Source organism: Dermacentor silvarum, chromosome 11 (genome assembly GCF_013339745.2).
Source record: "Dermacentor silvarum isolate Dsil-2018 chromosome 11, BIME_Dsil_1.4, whole genome shotgun sequence".
In the NCBI taxonomy this organism is placed as follows: Eukaryota; Metazoa; Arthropoda; class Arachnida; order Ixodida; family Ixodidae; genus Dermacentor; species Dermacentor silvarum.
This window is the reverse complement of record NC_051164.1, coordinates 30,474,678-30,474,992: the sequence shown is the minus strand read 5'-3', so window position 1 is coordinate 30,474,992 and position 315 is coordinate 30,474,678.

Here is a 315-nt window from a genome sequence, read left to right as displayed (position 1 = left end):
CTGCACGAGCTCTGGCGACGCCCCAACATGAAATAACTAATGGTAACAAGACAAAGTTTGTCCGTCGGCACACCTCCAGTTTCATTGGTTTATCTAGATTCACTCTGGGTGGCCATCATCCCTTGGGCGTTGCCATATGGGCGGTCGACAAACTGGGGCTCACGTCATCATGCGGTCGGTGCATGATCGTGCATTCTTTCACTTGTTTGTCGTTCCACCGAGTGCATTGTTATGCGATACTTAAACCTTTTATGCAAAAAATGGAGTCGGCGATGGATTTTTCTTGCAAACAAGAGAGTTGCGCACTTCCCCAAA